The sequence below is a fragment of the Saimiri boliviensis genome, chromosome 11, assembly GCF_048565385.1.
Source record: "Saimiri boliviensis isolate mSaiBol1 chromosome 11, mSaiBol1.pri, whole genome shotgun sequence".
In the NCBI taxonomy this organism is placed as follows: domain Eukaryota; kingdom Metazoa; phylum Chordata; class Mammalia; order Primates; family Cebidae; genus Saimiri; species Saimiri boliviensis.
In genome coordinates, this window is record NC_133459.1 from 69617082 (window position 1) to 69637159 (window position 20078).

Sequence of the window (20078 nt, forward strand, 5' to 3'; positions counted from 1 at the left end):
TGCCATCTTGGAAGCAGCAATGAAACCCCTATCAGACACTGAACCTATTGGCACCTTGATCTTGGACTTTGCAGTCTTCAGAACTATGAGAAATAAATTTTTATTATTTTAAATTACCTTGTTTATATTATATTAGGGCAGTAGAAATGGACTAAGAGCTAGGGAAAGGATGAAATACAATCTAAAATGCAAGTAAGAGTTTCAGATATAAGAATGAAGTAGAGACTCACAGGGAGTGAGCATGTCTACCTCTGTAAGTATCTCTTGGGCACAGGATAAATTTTCTTTATAATGGAAACTTCTAAACTATTTACAATTGTGTTAGTATCTTTTGAAAGCCATCAATTAAATATTTATCAAAAAAGAAAAATAAAGACCCCTTCTCCATCCTTATCATCAAGATCTCACAGTTAGCTAGGCCCTTCATCGTGAAGCCTGTATCTTCAAGTGTTTATAATAATTCACAATCCTGATTTTTCTCTCATTTCTTCACCGTCTACGGCTCCTGGTTCATCTCTTTTTACCTCCCTTCTCTAAACAGTAAGTAGCCCGCTGTGTTCTTTTCAATATTATCTTTTTATATGTATAGATTTCAATCAGATTTTTTATCTCTAAATAACTTAGTATACAAATATCTACTGACTATGTGCAAGACACAAAGCAGGTTTGGTTAAATAAAAGGATGCACAAAACTTTGACTTTGTTCTCAAGGATCTTGGAATCCACTGGGAGTCAGATATTAAAACAGTTCTAAGGACAGGCATACTGTGATAAGTGACATAACAGAAATATGTAAAAAATGAAAATGAAAGTAGCTTGCCTATCACTGTAGTCTGCAAAGCATCCCCTATTGGGCTTCTCCTTTCATTTCAAATTTGCTATGTTGAAGATAGAATTCACCATCTTTCCTCCAAAAATTATTCTCCATTGTGATGATTCTATTTCTCCTAACTGTTGGACAGTTAGCTTAGTCACTCAGGCTTGAAAGATGGGTATTCTTTGCGTTTTTCTTAGATTCACACTCCCCATCTAGCCGTTTACCAAGTTCTGTTCATTTTTCTTTTGAAATATCTCTTTTATCCTTCTGTTCTACAATCATTACCATCACCGTACTCCAAAATAGGATCACTTTATACTTATATTCCTGCAATTTCCTAGCAGATGTCTATGAATCCAGGCTCTCCCTCATCTAAATCATCCTGTGTATTTCAAAGAACCACAGAATTCTAAAATAGGGAGACGTTGCCCTCCAATGCAATAATCTCTAAAAATCAACCCCAAAATGTAGGTGAATACCCATCCACTACCCAAATACTTATTGACGGGAAGCCCAATTTTTCAAAAGGACTTATTTAATTTATAATTATTTTAATTGATAGAAATATTCCCCTTGTATTGCTAAGTCTACATCTTTCTTGCTCTATTTTTCTTTCTTGAATCCTTGGAGTCCCTGAAATATAAAATCTCATCAAGCTGTTGAAGAAAACTATTTTGTATTTTTAAGTCCTATGTTTTAAAAACTGGTTAAATGTATACTGTTCCATAATTGAATCTGATATAAATTTTAGACTTCAACATCTTGATTGCCTTCCTATTGTTATTTTACACTTTTTAGCATTATTTAAAATACGATGTTCAAATATAAAGAGAATACTTCACAATTTCTTTACATAGATTTTTCATTACTCTGCTTATCAAATTCCAGCATCTTAAATATTTCGAGTTTTTACTGTGTCAAAGCAAAACTTCTCTGCCTGAGTTCCACCTGACTTTAAAAGCCATTCAGAATTTATTTGTTTTGCTCCAGTCCAACTTATTTTTCTCAGCTCCCTAAATCATATCCCACATTTTCTGGGCTGGGATCCTTTCTTTAGCTTCCCCTTTCATTCACTCATTCACATTCCCAAGTCTTTCCTTATGTTTATCCTTTTGCCTGAAGTGACTTATTTTTACCTAACTTTATCTTCTCTTTCCTTGAACACTCAGTTTTAGACAGTATAATATGGAATTTTGTCTCATCCAAAGAGAGGTCTGGCCTTTGCCTTCAGCTTGGGATCTCTAGGTTCCTGCAGTGTCCTGCCTGATAGGAATGCCTTCATTTGCCAGTGCGTTTGGCTACCAGACAGTTTAACAATGTGATTTATGATGGAGGCTTTGAGCCCGTGCTATATCACTTCTAATCTCATGAAGAACTGATAAATAAATGTTGCCTGACTTCTGTGAGGGGAGGGAGACTAAAGAGCAGTCAATGCCGGCAGCACGTGATTAAGCCCTAGTAAAAACTCTGGACACTGAAGGCTTGAGCCAGCTTTCCTGATTGGCAATACTCTGTGTGTATTGTCTCACATTGTGGCAAGGAGGAGTTAACACCATCCATGACTGCACAGGAAGAAGACAACCAGAAGCTGTGGATTTGGACCTTTCTTAGACTCTGCACTATATATCTATCTCTTTGGCTGAGTTTTTGTATTAGCTTGCAATAAACCATGAGAATAATAGTTTTCAGTGAGTTCTGTGAGTCCTTCTAGTGAATGATCAAATCCAAGGTTAGTTATGGGAATCCTTCAAATTGTAGCCAGCTGGTCTGAAGTGAGAGTGGTCCTGGGGACTCAGGAACTTTATGGCTTGTGTCTGAAGTGAGGACAGTCTTGTGGGCACCATTCCCTGAAGTTGCATTGTTGGTCAAACTCATCGCACAGACTCACTCACTTCCTTCTTGAAGTATCCTCTAAGTACTATTTCTCTCACTGATGTTCCTTCCCCCTAAATATCTATATATTGACAAGTTCACCCTTGAACAGCATGGGTTTAAATTGCACAAGTCTACTTAGACATAGATTTTCTTCTGCCTCTGTCACCCCTGAGACAGAAAGAGCAACCCTTTCTCTTTCTCCTCCTCTTCAGCCTACTCCACAAGTGGATGGCAAACACGCAGACCTTTAGGATGGTCCACTTCCACTTAATAACTAGAAGGTATCATTTATTTTCCTTATGATTTGTACTAACATTTTATTTTCTCTAGATTACTTTATGGTCAAAATACAGCATTTAACACATAAAACATATAAAATATGTTTTTAGGTTTTTCTTTTCTTTTCTTTTCTTTTTTTGAGACTTGTTCTGTTGCCAGGCACCAGGTTGGAGTGCAGTGGCATGATCTTGGCTCACTGCAACTTCTGCCTCCCAATTCAAGCAATTCTCCTACCTCAGCCTCCCTAGTAGCTGGGACTACAGGCGCACACCACCACACCCAGCTAATTTTTGTATTTTAGTAGAGATAGGGTTTCACTGTGTTGGCCAGGATGGTCTCGATCTCTTGACCTTGTGATCTGCCCACCTTGGCCTCCCAAAGTGCTGGAATTACAGGAGTGAGCCACCATACCTGTCCAGAAAATACGTTTTAATTGGCTGGTTATATTATTGGTAAGGCTTCTGGTCAACAGTAAGCTATTAGTAGTCAGGTTTTGGAGGAGTCTAAAGTTATATACAGGCTGAGGCTGGGGGCAGTGGCTCCCACCTGTAATCCCAGCACTTTGGGAGGCTGAAGCAGGTGGATCACTTGAGGTCAGGAGTTGAGACCAGTCTGGGAAACATGGTGAAACTCGGTCTCTACTGAAATACAAAATTAGCCAGGCACGATGGCGCATGCCTGTGATCTCAGCTACTTAGGAGACTGAGGCAGGAGATTACTTGAACCCAGGAGGCAGAGGTTACAGTGAGCTGAGATCGTGCCACTGCACTCAAGCCTGGACAACAGAGTGGGACCCTGTCTCAAAAAAAATGAAAAGTTACACAGAGATTTTTGACTGCACAAGGAATTGTTGCCCCCACCCCCTGCGTCGTTCAGGGATCAAGTGTATCTGCATATTTCGTAGACACAGATCACTGGAGGTAATGTATTAAGCTGGCATTACAATAAGTACCAGCAAAGGTTTGGATTTGGGTACCATGGATATTTAGTAATGTGGTAACTTCTGAGATCAGAACAAAATATAACAAGGAGAGAGAAGACTATATACTGCTGTGAAAATGAATAAGAGGATGGTAGTGATACTGGCAAGAAGGCATCAATCATTTTCCTAAGGAACCATTGTTTAAACAAAATAGTTCAACAGTTCTATTAACATTTTTAAAAGCACATGCTACGCACTGAAAACGTGTCATCAACTTTCCAGAGATGAATAGCTGATGATGGTATTTGATCACTGTTGCAACTTTTTTTTTTGATAGAAGTTTATTACAGAGGCTTCATGATTTGGGAATAGGTCTCTGCCTTTTCCACATCTTACAGTTTTATATGAGTCTATATGCTCTGTCTGTGACTGGTAGTTTTCTTTTTAATTATATTTTTTTCCAATTTCCTTTTTGCATGAAAGATGCCAACAGTCAGTGTGGTGACCCTGTCAAGTTTAACACAAATGGATAATTCTTAGTGACATGAATACTCTGAATAGACAGAAAACAGGAAGAGTAGTCATAAACAGCACATAAGTATAGCAAGATGGAAACAGGAAACAAACCAGAAGGAGTAGAGGAATTAAAAGGGCAGAAGTGGGCTCACTTTGGCTTCCAGAACTAGTTGGAGGAAGATATTCATAGAAACTCAGAAAAATTCTGAAATCAGAAATGGTGATGGGTTGATTCTTGGCTTGTGTACAGCAGCAGGTGGTAGAAAAGGGGATGAGAAGAAGGAAGGTGTTCGTTGGCCAGAAGTTTGATATCCCTTCCTTGTGGAAAACATCTTGCCTTTTGGTTTTATTTTTACTTCTCTGAGAACTGTAAGGAGACCAGGATTCATATTTCCTTGGGCTAGGATTATGACAGATTACATTTTTTTTTTAATCCCAAGATAATGCTTTTCAGAAAGAAAAACATCTCAAATAGGCATCCTAGAGGGCCCTGCAGGACCCTAAATTGGGAAAATTCTATAAAAACAGGATGTTTGATTATCTCTTGTTCTGCTAAAATCACACGACAGAGCCTGACTGAGCTAGGGGGATGTGCGATAGATCAGTTACAAGGTAAGAATTCATTATTCACCCGCTAGACGTCTATGATGACCTATCAGTGGAATAAATGTGTACATTTCTACTTTATGAGCAGTCTTCATTTTCGGCTAAACCCCTCATGCACTTAAGCCACCTGCAACTTTGCTAACATCAATTTTCAATACTGGAAAATCGACAAATCAAAATAATGTATTAGGTTTTGATGTGCTTAATCTGATTTCTGTTTGAAACATTAGCTTTTATGCATCAGGTATGCAAAGTGTGGTATGCCCACTTTGCATAACACTATCCCTCTTCAGTATACTAGAAATAATTGGGCAAAGAGTTTATTAATATTGAAATTTTCAGTGCAAAATGCATCTCTAGTTGAAGCAATACCAGTTAGTACTTTATCTACTGGTAAGTGCTGATCAATTGGTACATGTTATTTCTATTCCTGATTTTTTAAGGAAAGAGAAACTACCTTTTCTGATTGAAAGAGATGCATTCATTCAGTAAGCAATGTACATAATATTTACAATTTCCTGTGTTCAAATAGTCTGCTGAAATGATACCACATATGTGTGTATATCATAAATATAGATAAAAATATCAGAGTTCATTCTAAATTTCTTAAAATATGGATTTCTCTTTTAAACAGAAACATTTACTATAATTCCATATTTTTTCTCAAATATGCTTTTTCTAAGATGATTTAAGAAGCTTTTTGAAACAGGGTTATTGATCTCTTTTATAAAATCAGATGAATAAATTACTTCCAAGGAAACTGATTCCCAGGATAGAATTGGTATGTTGTTTCTCTAAATTATGGTTAAGAACTCATCTTGTTCGTTTTCAGTATATAATCTATAGTTTTGAGAAGTTAAGTGGAAAGAATGATGAAAAAATGCACAGTTGCAAAATTCAATTTTAGAAACACAACTTAAAAGGCTTATTTAATATGCTACAAGTGTAAACATATGCAGCATAGGAAAAATGATGAGACATAGATCAAACAAATATTTCAGGTAAAATAAAACCTAACACTTGTGTGATCTGATTAGAACTTCCTTTTCTATTTGTTGATACCTCTTTTATTCAAGACAAACTGCTAAACTATATATCCTCTATCTTTTAGTAAGGATAGGGTGCTAAATTATGTTATTAAAAGACATCATTTACCTTTTTCAATTGCAGAAACAAATGTATGTTGAATTAAAACTTAGGAGCTAATAGCTTCCACTGGCTGTTGCACATCACTAAAAATTCAACATGAGTTCATTAATACTTGTCGAATTGGAACTTTTTTTGTCAGTCTGAGCCTGTTCTGTCTAATAAAATATACAAACAAGAAAATGTGGACTCATCGGACAATTGAAAGATAATGGTCATCTAGTCGGCTCTTTTCCTGGAATGGTTTAGCAATTCGACGCTGCATGTATTCAGATGAATTTTATAGCATTAGAATTATAATATTGTAAAGCATGCCTATATCTCTTTCAATTTATAATATTGTAAAGCATGCCTATATCTCTTTCCTTCTGGTTTAGGAAATATTCTGCAGTAAGATAGTGCGATGGACTTGTTGACTTCCCAAGGTCTATTAATCTATGAAGTGAAAATTAGTATCCTTTTATCAGACAAGCCTGGTTTCTAATTATCAGTAGAGCAGATGTTGTGCTTTTCTTCTGGATATAAAGAAAAAGGATGTGCATATCATGCTTCAGGAGATGTACCAATATAAGTAAGACTTTTTCACTCTGCTTTACCGCTACCCTGAGGGTAAATTGCTCGGGTGTGCAGCTCCATCCTGCAATTCCTCCAAATATCAGAAATGAAAAGCACAGCTATGAAAGGTCCAGGCTTCACTCTTTTCATCATAAAATTATGGGACTGTAACTCATACAGCTGCTAAGGCTACCTGCTGTCTGCCAGATCCCCTTGCTTCCATTTCTTCTGCTCGCTGGGTATAGCCAGTCATTTCCAAAAGCTAATTTACAGTTGATTATGCAATCTGCCAAGCCCAATCAATGTGCATACTCATGACCACTCCTAAGATCATTTGCCTTAATCATAGGAGACCTGAAGGTCACTACTTCACTATAGGGAATATATTCAGTAGAGATAGTTGTAGGGGTGCCCACTACCCAGCTGCCTGCCAGGTCTCTTGGCTTCCATCATTTTCATCTCTTAGATGCAGCCAGATTTATCCAAAGTCGCTTCAAAGGCAAATCCATTTCCTACCAGTGAGAAATCCTCTGCTGACTACTGACTTCTGATGCAGCAACATACATGCAAAGACCTTGAGAAAAATTCAGAATTCAGCTTTGTTTTCTCTCTTTTTAAAAAACTTAAGTAATGTTAGTTTTCAGCAAGAGTTTATTCTTTTCTATGTGACAAAATGAACTTTCATTAGGTGTCTAACAGAATGGTTTAGAAATCAGATCTCTTGTTGGGATTTATTGGGTTTATGATATGTTTCCATATGTATAAGCCAGTTTTTATTTTTAACATTCAAAATTTCTTTTTAAAAATGGTCCAGATACTATTTCAACACATGCTTGAGGATTGTGACTTATAGATCTTGGCAGTTTGCAATCACCTAGTGCAGAGAAGGCATATATGTCCCATGTGTTCTGCCATTCCTTCCTCTTTTCCTTGCACATAATTATATATGTGTATATGTGTGTGTACAATATATATATACATATATATAGTTATACATTATATTTTAGTATTTACCATGTGCTGGGAATTATTTTAGGCACTCAAAATGTGACAAAGAACACAGTGCTCCTAACTTCATGACGCTTATAATCCCATGAGGATAGCAATATTATAACCTTATCCGAGTATCATTTCTTCTTGATCCCTGACATGATCCCTGAATCATTATCATGAAGAAAGTATGGCCGGGTGTGGTGGCTTACGCCTATAATCTCAGCACTTTGGGAGGCTGAGGCAGACAAATCACCGGAGGAGTTGGAGACTAGCCTTACTAACATGGAGAAACACTGTCTTTACTAAAAAAATTACAAAATTAGCCAGGCGTGGTGGGGCATGACTTTAATCCCAGCTACTCAGGAGGCTGAGGCAGGAGAATCACTTGAACCCAGAAAGCAGAGGTTGTGGTGGGCTGAGATTGTGCCATTGCACTGTTGTCTGGTCAACAAGAGCAAAACTCTGTCTCAAAAAGGAAAAGGAAAAGGAAAAGGAAGGAAGGAAGGAAGAAAGGAAGGAAGGAAGGAAGGAAGGAAGGAAGGAAGGAAAGAGGGAAGGAAGGAAGGAAGGAAGGAAGGAAGGAAGGAAAGAAGGAAGGAAGGAAAGAAGGAAGAAAAGAAGGAAGGAATCATTTCTTCATGACCCCTGAGCCACATGATCCTTCTTAATCTTTGCATCAAATGTTCACTACCAATCAACAAGACTAGGCAGGTAGAATGAGACCTATTTGTAATTCCTGATCTAGTGCAATCTATTGGTGATAGAAAAATAATTAACCTGGGCTGGGAGCGGTGGTTCATGCCTGTAATCCCAGCACTTTGGGAGGCTGATGTGGGCGGATCATGAGGTCATGAGATCAAGACCATCCTGGCTAATATGTTGAAACCCCATCTCTACTACAAATACAAAAATTAGCTGGGTGTAGTGGCATGCACCTGTAGTACCAGCTACTTGGGAGGCTGAGGCCAGAGAATCACTTGAACCCGGGAGGAGGAGGTTTCAGTGAGCCGAGATCACGCCACTGCACTACAGCCTGGGTGACAGAGTGAGACTCTGTCTCAAAAAAAAAATGCACCCACAAAATAAAAATATGCACCACATTTTATCGAAACACTTGAATTAAAATATTTCACCATAATAAATGTCATCAATGTATAGGCCATTAACTGTTTAACTGGCATCTTACTTCAACACTGAGTCTCACCAAACTGTCAATCATAGCTATCATAATGATGTGCAATATGCTTCTCTTTACTGAATTAAAATTCAATTTTATAAACACAACTTATAAGGATTATTTAATAAAGGATATTTTATGAATTCAAAGAATCAAATGTAATACCAAAAGAATGAGTTTGTACAGTTTCTATGGTCTTTCTCCTGTATATATAAATATACTTCAAGAAAATTGTCTGTAGGTACATTTTGTTTAACTCACCATGTCATAGTTTAATAAGGTTACAATTATGTTGGATATATTATTGCCAATGACTGCGTGGTTTAAATATGTTTTCTCTCTAGCTATGAGGGTCAGGTCAGGATCAGAATGAATAAAGCTATGTATGGCCAAATTAATGACCTATAGAATCATCTAAATGAGAAAATACAATATTCACTTTCTTCATTTTATCTTAGTCTGACCTTTCCACCAGGACTCTAGTTTTTATTATTTAATAAGATTTAAAAAGCTAAAATTCAGTTTTGGACAAGCATTTTATCTTGACTTTTGGAATTAATCAATTTCTTCATGTTACATAAAAAGGTCTGATCTTCTTTGCCTGTGTAAACCTTTTTGAACTTCTAAACATCAGATGAAGTACCACCTTATCCTCAAAATTCTCCCTCATCATTTCAGCCAACTGCAGTACACTCTTTCTTAAGATCTATCAGCACTTAATGTTTGTAGGGCAACTTAATAGTACAGTTGTCCCTCAGTATCCATGGAGGATTGAATTGAGGACCCTTGGCAATACCAAACTCTGTGAATGCTCAGGTCCCTTATATAAAATGGTGTAGCATATACATGTAACCAATGCATAGCCTACCATCTACTTTTAATCATCCCTAGATTATTTATAATATCTAATAAAATGTAAATGTTCTTTAAATAGTGGTTATACTACATGTTTTATTTGTATTATTTTAATTTGTATGTATTATTTTATTTTTGAATACTTTTCATCTGTGGTTGATTGAATCCACAGATGCAGAACCCAAAAGACAGAGAGCCAACTATATGTTTAAACACATTAATTTGAAACATTGTATTGTAACTTTCTTATGTGGTCTTGAAAATTGTCACATATTTGTCTTATTTCACAATAACATTGACATTAATATGCAAATAACACCAAAGAATGAATATCAGATTTTCAATGTATTTATTATTGGCCCATGTATTTATTATTATCTATTACTCTATACACAAATGTGCAGGCATGTGTGCACACATACACATTTCTGTTAGATATCTAATAATGAGTTGATTTATGATAAACACATAACTTTTTAATAACTTGGCATATATAGACAATTGATATATATTTCTAAATCAATGATGGCATATTTTCTTTTAAATAAATGCATTATTTGTTATGCCTTAGTTGTGATTCAATGAATAAAATGAACTTTAACCTTATTATGAAGTAAATATTTTCAACATAAATTTTTTTTTTCTATACAGTCTCACTTCTGTTGTAGGGTTGGAGTATTGTGGTGCAATCTCAGCTCACTGCAACCTCCACCTCTCAGGTTCAAGTGATTCTCCTGCTTCCGCCTCCCATGAAGCTGAGACAGCAGGTGCACACCATCACACCCAGCTAATTTTTGTATTTTTAGTCAAGACAGGATTTCACCATGTTGGCCAGGATGGTCTTGATCTCTTGACCTTGTGATCCACCCACCTCAGCCTCTCAAAGTGCTGGGATTACCTGTGCCCAGCCTCAACATAAATTTTTATGCAGTTTGGAGTCTGAAAGATCCCACAGTTTGAAATATTGGTGAAAAATCCAAACATCATTTTCTTGGGTTATAAAATGGATTTTCCCTGGATTGAGAAATGTTATACCTATGTTCTATAACCTGACTACTACCAAGAGCTGCATGACTCTTGGTAAAGAGTAGCAGATTATAAAGAATAGCAGATTTTTATGTGCCCTCTACAAATTAAAATGATCAGTGATTCTATGTTGATAGAAGTATGTCCACTCACTAGTGGTATGTCAAAGAATGCCAAAATCTAAAACAATGTGAGTGTGAAAAGATAATGTTCATAAAAAATATAAACAAGAAATTTCATATAGCATAACTACAGATAAAAAGAATAAAATATATGTAAAGGTCTTTTATATGTTTACCCTAGGTAGAGTATATTACAGTTATAAATTGCACAGAATTATTTGTTGAAATAAAGCATATTAATTACTTCATTCAAAAGTTAAACATTGATAAACATCTTGGCATGTGTATGGAACTCTGCTGACTTTTTATCCAACTTTCTGGAGGCAAAATACATGGAAATAAACAAGGGTGAAATGAAAGTGTTTCTACTTAAACTTCAGATTATTGTAAATTGAATATATAATTAGATGTACCCTATGGTTATTTGGTCATGTAAGAAAACATTTTCAATGGTCCATTTTCAAGGCATGATAAATCTAAGTCCTGGTAGTCAGCCTGCAAATATAACAAACCTCTTGGTTCATGCACCTAGAAGGTTGCAATAGGAAAACAGATGGTAGAGGAGGGGTGAGCCCATAAAAGAAAAGAAAGTTTCATTATTGGGAAATTGAAACTTAAGAGGGAAGAGGACTGGGTATAACCTTATAAGGGCGAAAATGAAACTTAGGCAACATCCAGGAAGATTGTAATCCCACAGTCCTCAACCAATGAGGAACTGGCGGAGGGACTTGCATGCCAGAAGATAAATTACTTGCTGTAACTGCCCCAGGTGTGCCTGCCTACCAGACACCTGATCTTGTAAGACTGCCATTAAAAGTCTCACTTCTGCTGTTCTTTATGTCCCTGAGTCCATTCCTTGGATTTGGATGGGTAAATGTGTATTTCTCACAAACCTGGGGGCTTGTCTGGGATCTCTGTGCCTTCATGGAGTGGAACTCTGGCAGAGAGGGGAGGTGCATCCCACCAGATTTAGGTACCCACTCTGAGTTTCCCAGCTTCCCGCCGAGGCCATAGACAAACCTGAGGCTGTTATTCAGGAGGCAGCAGAGGTGACACAAGAAACGGGCACCATGGCCACTAGGCAACCTCGTGCATGAACCAAGGTAGGAAAATTGGACTGTAAGTCCAGCCTTGGTGGTTTAGCATGTTCATAAGTCGAGTGTGTGTGTGCCCTAGGTGTGAAACAAGTGAAAAGTCCCAATCCACGGTTCTGTTTTCCCGTAAGGGAAATGGCCAGAGACACACAAAGCAATTCTCAGGGTTTGCAAGAAACCTCCAGTAGGGGAGTTGAGTACAAAGGAAAAGCTCGGACACAGGCTGATCAAAAATAGGAAACAGAAATTCTAGGCCTAGGGGACAACAGAAAGAGGGAGCCAAAGAGAGTCTCTATGACATTCTCCCAGATCAGGCATCCCTAAACTACGGCCCGCGGCCATTTATCTGGCCTCCCGCCGCACTTCAGGAAGGGGCACCTCTTTCATTGGTGGTCAGTGAGAGGAGCACAGTATGTGGTGGCCCTCCAGCGGTCTGAGGGACAGTGAACTGGCCCCCTGTGTAAAAAGTTTGGGGACGCCTGTCCCAGAAAGTCCTTTGGGGAGAATGTTGCAGGTTTGTAGGGACAACCCTCAAACCAGGGACAAGGAAAAGCAAAAGGTAATAAAATATTGCTGTCTTATCTGGCCCAAAGACCCCACGTGTAAGCCTTTGGTCTTTTGGCTTAGATTTGGCTCAAATGAGGTTTGGGTGCGCCAAGCTTTAATTCTCTACATGAATAATAAAATCCCATCCTCACAAGAAGAGATAGGCTATGTTCTCTGCTGGATCATGGAATTAGCCCTCATGTTCTCCATCAAAGAAGAAGAGCCTAGTAAAAATTCTTCACCCAGTGAAATGCCCCGGGACCCCCTGTCATGTGTGTCCCCTCTATACGTCTTACAACATAGGGGACTGGAAGATCAAGGGGCAAAAGGAGGGTTACAGAAAGAAAGACCTGGAGACCATGGGGGAGCCAAACCAACTGCTCCTTTAAATCCTTATTCAAATTTAAGAAAAGAATTAGAACAGCATAAGAGGGATGTTGAGAACTTCCCTATCGCTTCCACATAGCAGGCATCTAGCATGTTCCCCCTTAGGGAAGTTCCCATAGCACAGGTAGATATTGGCTTTGTAAATGTTCCTCTTACAAGTACTGAAGTTAGGAATTTCTAAAAGGAAATAAAACCACTCCCAGAAGATCCCCTCAAGTTTAGCAGACCAGCTGGACCAATTCCTAGGACCCAGCTTTCATATGTGGCTAAAATGATGTCTATCAGAAATATCCTGTTCACAGGAGAAAAGAGGCAAATGATTAGGAAAGCGACCATAACCATCTGGGATAGGCAACACCCTCCTGGGCAAGAAGTCTTGCCAGCTGAACAAAAATTTCCAAATATTAATCCTTAATGGGATAATAATGATCCCAGGGACTAGGCCCAAATGTGAGAGCTCAGAGAACTAATAAAGGGATAAAAGAGTTCACTCCTAGGACACAAAATGTCTCAAAGGCATACAAGATTCAACAAGAAAAAGAGGAAACAACCTCTGCATTCCTACAGAGGCTCAGAGATTAGATGGGGGAAAAAAATACTCCTAATTAGATCCAGAGGACCCAGTACGGCAAGGCCTCTTAAAGGTTAATTTTGTAACTAAGAGCTGGCCTAACATTACAAAAAATTAGAAAAACAGATTGAAGAATGAAATGAGAAACTGATTGAGGAATTACTGAGGGAAGCTCAAACAGTCTTTGTATGGAGAGAGGAAGAAAATCAGAAACAAAAAGCAAAAATCATAGTTTCCACTGGGAAAAAGGTAGTCCAAAAAAGGCTCCATCAAGATCCCTCTCAAAGGAGACAAGGGAATGACAGATTTCAACACAAAGAAGACGAGAAATGCAGGAAAAATCCTCCTAAGACTGTGAGTAAATGTTACAAGTTAGAAAGCCAGGACATTTTAAAAGAAAATGTTCTGAATGGAATAAGGAAGAAAAGGTAATCCCCTTCATAACTTAATGAAGACTAGAGGGTTTAGGGGTTCCTTCTGAGTAGGTCCCACCAGGAACTCTTACTAAATTTGAAAGTGGGATGGGAGGAAGAAGTAACATTTTTGGTTAATACTGGAGCAGCTCGCTCCTCCCTGATTCACCAACCAAGTGGCACAAAACTCTAAAAAAAACATTGACAGTGTCAGGAGTAAAAGGGAAGGGATTTCAGGTTCCAATATTCAAGAAAATGTTAATTGGATTGTGACCTGAACAAATTGAGGAGTCACTCTTATATGTTCCTGAAGCAGGAACTAACCTCCTGGGTCAAAACATGATTGTGAGGTTGGGTTTAGGATCAGGAATAGAGGAAGGACAAATAAAAGTAAAGGTAGGCCTCCTAACAGAGGAGGAGAAAAAAAATTAATCCCCTTGTCTGCGTTAGGAAAGGCAATAGGGGATGGTTAAAAATCACACCCTTAGCCGGGCGCAGTGGCTCAAGCCTGTAATCCCAGCACTTTGGGAGGCCGAGGCGGGTGGATCACGAGGTCGAGAGTTCGAGACCATCCTGGTTGACATGGTGAAACCCTGTCTCTACTAAAAATACAAAAAATCAGCTGGGCATGGTGGCATGTGCCTGTAATCCCAGCTACTCAGGAGGCTGAGGCAGGAGAATTGCCTGAACCCAGGAGGGGGAGGTTGCGGTGAGCCGAGATCGCGCCATTGCACTCCAGCCTGGGTAACAAGAGCGAAACTCCGTCTCAAAAAAAAAAAAAAAAAAAAAAAATCACACCCTTACAGATTAAACTACAACAGCCAGGAGATATAGTTTGCAAAAAACAACATCTCATTTCTATTAAAGGGAGAAAAGGTCTCCAACTGGTAATAAAGAGATTCATTGAAGAAGGACTATTAGAACTCTGCATGTCACCCTACAATAACTCTGATTCTCGCAGTCAAAAAGCCTAATGTGTCATATAAATTGGTGCCAGATCTAAGGGCTATAAATGAAATTGTTGAGACCTGTCACCCTGTGGTGCCTAACCCCTACACCCTCTTTAGGTGAGATACTACTATAGACATAAGCAGTTCAGTGTGGTGGATCTAAAAGACGCATTCTGGGTTCGACTTTAGGTGTAGGGACCTCTGCCTTTAAATGAGAAAATCCTATAACTGGGAGAAAACAGCAATATCACTGGATTGTGCTGCCATAAGGTTTCATGCATGCCTCAAGTTTATTTGGTCAAACCTTAGAAGTCCTGGAGGAATTCCAACCTTTCAGGGCAATTCAGTTGTTATAATATTTATATGAATGATCTTTTAATTTCTGAGGAGAGAAGGGCCAAGATATCAAAAACCACTGTAAGCTTACTTAATTTTCTAGGGGAAAGGAGATTGCAAATCCTAAGAATAAATTGCAATTTGTAGGGGAAAAAAAGTTAAATATTTAGGACACCTGATTAGTGAAGGGACGCAGAGAATAAACCCAGAAAGAGTATCAGGAATAGTGGTTCTGCTTTTGCCTAAGAATCAGAGGGAATTCCAGAAATTTTTAGGTTTGACTAGCTACTGTAGGTTATGGATTAATTCATATGCTTAAAAGACAAAAATTCTGTATCTAAAGTCACTGAAAAAGGAACCCAATCCCTTGCAATGGTCCGCAGAGAAAATTCAGGCAATGAAAGACCTAAAGCAGACCCTCATTACAGCCCTGGTCCTAGCCCTCCCATCTTCAGAAAAACAATTCTATCTGTTTGTAACACTAGACCAGGGCATGGCCTTGGGCTGCTCACTCAGAATTGGGGAGGAAAGAGGCAACCTGTTACTTTTGTCTCCAAGCTTCTCCATCCTGTCTCCTGGGGGTGGCCCAACTGTGTGCAAACAGAAGCTGCCACAGCCCTGCTAGCAGAGGAGAGTTGAAAGCTAACCTTTGGTGGGGCCCTAACACTAAGCACCCCACACCAGGTCAGGAATATATTAAACCAAAAAGCCAGGAAATGGTTAACAGATTCTCAGGTTCTAAAATATGAAGCCATCATACTAGAAAAAAATGATTTAGTCATAACAACAAATACTTGCCTGAATTCAGCCAGTTTCCTATGGAAAGGAGAGGGGAACAAAAGACATCAGACCGTAACTGCTTAGATATCAGAAAATACAAAACCAAAGTTAACCCAGACCTTAGGGAAGCTCCACTACATGATGGGGTAAGGCTGTCTGTGAATGGGTCCTCCCAAATGATAGATAAAAAACAACACCTGGCCGGGCACAGTGGCTCAAGCCTGTAATCCCAGCACTTTGGGAGGCCGAGGCGGGTGGATCACGAGGTCAAGAGATCGAGACCATCCTGGTCAACATGGTGAAACCCCATCTCTACTAAAAATACAAAAAATTAGCTGGGAATGGTGGTGCGTGCCTATAATCCCAGCTACTCAGGAGGCTGAGGCAGGAGAATTGCCTGAACTCAGGAGGCGGAGGTTGTGGTGAGCCGAGATCGTGCCATTGCACTCAAGCCTGGGTAACAAGAGTGAAACTCCATCTCAAAAAAACAAACAAACAAAAAAAACCCGACAACTACATATAACAACAGCAACACCATAATGGTTATGATGTCATTGATGAAAATAAACACTCCTTATGTGAGAAAAGCAAATTACCTTATGGCCAGTTGGCCCAAACCTCTAAATTATATCCTCTTAACCAGTCTTAAAGGTCCCTGAAGGCCAAGAAGGCACTATATATACTGATTCTAAATATGCCTGTGGTATAGTACACACTTAAAAAAAAAAAAAGATCTGGGCTGGGTGTGGTGGCTCATGCCTGTAACCCCAGCACTTTGGGAGGCTGAGGCAGGCGGATCACGAGGTTAGCAGATCGAGACCATCTGGGCCAACATGGTGAAACCCCATCTCTACTAAAAATGCAAAAAATTACCTGGGTGTGGTAGTGCGTACCTGTAATCCCTGCTACTCGGGAGGCTGAGGCAGGAGAATTGCTTGAATACGGGAGGTGGAGATTGCAGTGAGCCGAGATTGCACCACTGCACTTCAACCTGGTGACAGATCGATACTCTGTCTAAAAGAAAAAAAAAAAAAAATCCAAACAAAGCAGAGTCTAATAAATAGCAGGGGAAAAGAATCAGTACAGGGGAGCTGGTCAAAAACAGGTTTTAAAAAGGCTCCTTCTTCCAGCAGAGGTAGGCGTAGTTCATGTAAATAGTCATCAGAAAGGGAACACTATAAAAGCTGAAGGAAAAGGGTTGCAAATGAAGTTCTAAGCAAGCTTCCCTGAATGCAAAAATTAGACCACTTAGCCTGATCCCAGACATTCCTAGTATAGCATTAAGGCCCCAGTTTACCAGAGAGGAGAAGGAAGAATTAGGATAGGCATCACTTGAACTATAGATGGGAATAGGGTACTTCCTAATGGAAAAGAAATAATAAGTAAATCCCTCCCCTCAAAAAACAAAAAAAAACCCTAACGTCTATATTACTCAAAGGGAGTTATTACAACAGGCTCTGTGTAACGTAATATTTAAGAATCATGGGTGTATAGGGATTTATACCCTCACTAAACAAGTATGTGAAAGTTACATAACTTGTCAAAGGATAAACAAAAAGGTAATTAATGAGAGGAAGACCTCCTGAACTAAGACCATTTGAAAGCATTCAAGTAAATTTCACAGAAATGCCCAAAGTAGGAAAATTAAAGTAGTCACTGGCAATTACAGATCACTTTTCTAGCTAGGTGGAAGCCTTTCCCCTTCCAATAGCCACTGCTGGGAATGTGGTCAAAATAATATTAGAACAGATTGTATCTAGATTTGGCCTGGTGAAAAATATTAATTCAGAAAATGGAAGCCACTTTACCTCAAGGGTGTTAAGGGGAATTATAAAAAGTTTACAAATTAGATGGAATTATCACACTCCTTGGCACCTCCCTTTCTCTAGAAAGGTAAAAAGAATCAATCAATCAATCAAACTCTCAAAAAACATATCACCAAACTAATCTTAGAAACTAAAATGCCTTGAACAGATGTCTTCCAATAGCATTTCTTAGGATTAGGACAGCCTGTTCCCCCTCACCCCCCCAAAATGACTTGGAATTATCTCCCTACAATTTATTATATGTGCTACCATAGTTGGGAAGAGCTACAAATTTCACTACTCTGTAAACCAAGAATCAATGCCTTTTTTAATTTTTTTTAAATTTTTTTATTTTTTGAGACAGAGTCTCGCTCTGTCACCAGGCTGAAGTGGTGCAGTGGCTTGATCTTGGCTCACTGCAATCTCCACCTCCCTGGTTCAAGCCATTCTCCTGCCTCAGCCTCCCAAGTAGCTAGGATTACAGGCACATGCCACCACACACAGCTAATTTTTGTATTTTTTAGTAGAGACCAGGTTTCACCATGTTGGCCAGGATGGTCTCGATCTCCTGACCTCGTGATCTGCCCACCTCAGCCTCCCAAAGTACTGGGATTACAGGCGTGAGCCACCACACCCAGCCAATTCTTAAGAAATTGTATACTGGCCATATCCTCCACCTTGTCATCCCTTAGGTTAAAAGGACTTCTGACTCAAACTCTGCTTCTTAAGTTTGTGGTTCACCACTTCCAGCCTGGTGACTTGGTGCTAAATAAAATGTGCAAAGAAGACAAGCTCTACCCAAGCAGGGGAGGTTCCTATTAAGTGCTCCTGACCACTAATATGACCATGCAAACAGCTGGACGGGGGTGGACTCACCACACTCGAGTCAAGGGACTAGGAAAAGAGATCCCAGGAGGAAGGGAAAAAGACCAGCAGAAAGTCCATGGGTCACCCGAGGAACCCTTGAAGTTAATTTTGAGAAAAATCTAAAAAGAAAACATGGGCTGGCCCCATTTCTGAAAGTTGGCCCCATTTCCGAGAATTAATATGGCTTGGGTGGGCTACTATACAAAAAGCAAAAGGTCGAAATGGAAACTGGCAGAGAACTCCTCTCTACCCAATCAGGATGGTAATTAATGTAACCAAAATGGTAGCACCTCCAACTATAAGATTTAATGCTGTGCTCGCTTCAGCAGCACATATAATATAATTGGAATAACACAGAGAAGATTAGCATGGCCTTTGCACAAGGATGACACACAAATTCATTAAGTGTTCCATATTAAAAAAAAAAAAAAAAAAAAAAGATTTGATGCCTGCCAGGTCTTACCCTGTGGGAATTTGGAAAATCAGAGACAGCTCTAACAGGCAGATAAATATCTTTGCCCCGAACCAGATATGGGTCACAGTAGGGCATCACCCTGGCCCAGCTGAGATAATATATGGTGGACTACCCAATTTCAGGGTTAGGCAGTAAACATGGGGTGGGTAACTCCAAGTTGGAGACCTTTAAAGAATAAACTACATCTGTCCAAGCACTCCCGAGCAGATAACTGCCAGAATTTAGAATGCAGTCCTATACTCATCACCATTAACAATCCAGCAATTCTAAACCAAGAACCAAAAGTAGCATGTCCGGTTTATGGGTGAGGGCAGACGTCACAGGGATAGACTCCCTAGGGCAATTTGTCCTTAAACTAATCAAGAACTCAGCTTCCCATTTGCCTGGAACTACTCCAACCCCAAATCCTAATAAACACTTTAGTCCACCAAATAATGACTCCAAAAGGGTAAAAATAAGGTAAAGGTGAATCTTAGAAATTGAGACAGGGTATAGGGATGTGAATGCCTGGGTCGAATGGGTCAAATTTTTGGTACAAGCCCTTAAGAAGAGTAACTGCTACATGTGTGCTATGGGACAACCTCAGGCACAGGTGGTTCCATTTCCCCTAGGATGAGGTAACAGTCCTAACCGAATGCACTGCATGTTGGCTCTATACCAGGACAAGCATGCATGGGGAAATAAGACTTTTACTTGTAAGACTCTGTCATTTCTCTTTCTCACACTGCAGAGGTCAGATCCCAGAGCAATTCCCTAGTTTTCTATAGGATATATACACCACTACTCTTGCCTCTCTAGGCAGAGGGCAGAGTTCAGTAATACCGCGGGGTAACTCCTGACTTGTACCCAAAGCCTAAATGTCACTGATGAGTCAGACAATGTCAATTACTCAGCTCTCCATATACCCCGGGCTAATTTCTGGTGGTATTGTGGGAAAAGGAACCTCTGTAACTTCTTTTTTTCTT

At 39.3% G+C, this 20078-nt stretch overlaps 1 protein-coding gene and 1 non-coding gene across 2 annotated transcripts in view; one reads left to right on the forward strand and one right to left on the reverse strand.

Annotated features, from left to right (window-relative positions):
• Positions 1-20078, reverse strand: part of NEGR1 (neuronal growth regulator 1) — a 932106-nt gene that overhangs the window by 95577 nt on the left and 816451 nt on the right. The window lies entirely within an intron of this gene.
• On the forward strand, positions 18952-19058 carry LOC120366148 (U6 spliceosomal RNA). Its single transcript, XR_005580896.1, has one exon. It is a non-coding gene; the product is annotated as a U6 spliceosomal RNA (small nuclear RNA).